This window comes from Geospiza fortis, unplaced genomic scaffold (assembly GCF_000277835.1).
Source record: "Geospiza fortis unplaced genomic scaffold, GeoFor_1.0 scaffold492, whole genome shotgun sequence".
NCBI lineage: Eukaryota > Metazoa > Chordata > Aves > Passeriformes > Thraupidae > Geospiza > Geospiza fortis.
The window spans coordinates 8257-10024 of NW_005054846.1; positions in this window are offsets into that span (position 1 = coordinate 8257).

Genomic DNA, 1768 nt, shown 5'->3' on the forward strand with positions numbered 1-1768 from the left:
GGCACCGGGACGTGCGGCAGCCCCAGCAGCACCTTGGGGCCCTTCCTGAGCATCCCAAATCCCTCCTGAGCTTCCCAAATCCCTCCCAGGTTTCCCAAATGCCTCCAGGGCTTCTCAGGTCCCTTCCAGGGCTTTCCAAATCCTTTCCAGGGTTTCCCAAATCCTTTCTAGGGTTTCCCAAATCCTTTCCAGGGTTTCCCAAATCTCTCCAGAGCTTCAGCTGCCCAAGTCCCTTCCAGGCCATCCCAAATCCCTCCAGGGTTTCCCAAATCTCTCCAGAGCCTCGCAGGCCCCTTCCAGAGCTTCCCAAATTCCTACAGAGCTTCTCAGGTCCCTCCCAGAGCATCCCAAATCCTTCCAGGGCTTCCCAGGTCCCTCCAGAACTTCCCAGGTTCCTTCCAGAGCCTCGCAGGCCTCTCCAGAGCTTCCCAAATCCTTTCTAGGGTTTCCCAAATCCTTTCTAGGGTTTCCCAAATCCTTTCTAGGGTTTCCCAAATCCTCTCCAGAGCTTCCCAAATCCTTTCTAGGGTTTCCCAAATCCCTTCCAGATCTCCTCAGGTCCCTTCCAGGGCATCCCAAGTCCCTCCAGACCATCCCCAGCCCATTCCCACCTGGTCTGGGTCCCTTCCCAATCAGCTCAGATCCTTCCAGGCCTTCCCTGGTCCCTTCCAGACCATCCCAAACCCCTCAGACCATCCCAAACCCCTCAGACCATCCCAAACCCTTTCCAGACAGCCTTGGGTCCCTTTCTGACCTTCCCAAACCCTTTCAGACCAATCCAGGTCCCTTCCAGACCATCCCAAACCCCATCCAGACCAGCTCAGGCTCTCTCCAGACGTGCCCAGGTCCCTTCCACACCTCTCCAAACCTCTTCACACCATCCCAGGTCCCTTCCAGACACCCTTGGGTCCCTTTCTGACCTTCTCAACCCCATTCACACCATCCTAGGTCCCTTCCAGACCAGCTCAGGGTCTCTTCAGACTTGCCCAGGTCCCTTCCAGACCATTCCAACTCCCTTCACACCATCCCAGGCCCCTTCCTGACCTTCCCCAAACCTCTCCAGACCACCCCAGGTCCCTTCCAGACCAGCTCAGGCTCTCTCCAGACGTGCCCAGGTCCCTTCCACACCTCTCCAAACCTCTTCACACCATCCCAGGTCCCTTCCAGACACCCTTGGGTCCCTTTCTGACCTTCTCAACCCCATTCACACCATCCTAGGTCCCTTCCAGACCAGCTCAGGGTCTCGCTCTCCCCGGCCGTGCCCGGGTCCCTTCCACACCTCTCCAAACCTCTTCACACCATCCCAGGTCCCTTCCAGACACCCTTGGGTCCCTTCCTGACCTTCCCCAAACCCCCCCAGACCATCCCAGGTCCCTTCCAGACCATTCCAAGCCCCTTTTAGACCATCCCAGGTCCCTCCCGGTCCCTCCCGTGCCGGTCCCCCCCGGTGCCCGGTGCCGGTGTGATGCCAGCGCTGCAGCTGCCAGGAGGAGGAGGAGGAGGAGGAGGAAGGCCGGGAACCCCGACGCGGGGACAGCCAATCCCGGTGCCCGGTGCCGGTACAGGCGCAGATCCCGCCCTCCCCACGGGAGTTTGGGAATTGTCCCCACCGGGTGCCCGTGGCACGGTGCCCGAGCAGAGGTCACGGCCGCGGGGACACAGCCGGGCGGCCTCGGCGCTGTCGCCTCTCCCGGTGACACCGACCCACCGCGGCTCGGTTCCGCCGTGACCCCCGGTACCGGTGGGCCCCGCCCCCCGCCCGGGGCCC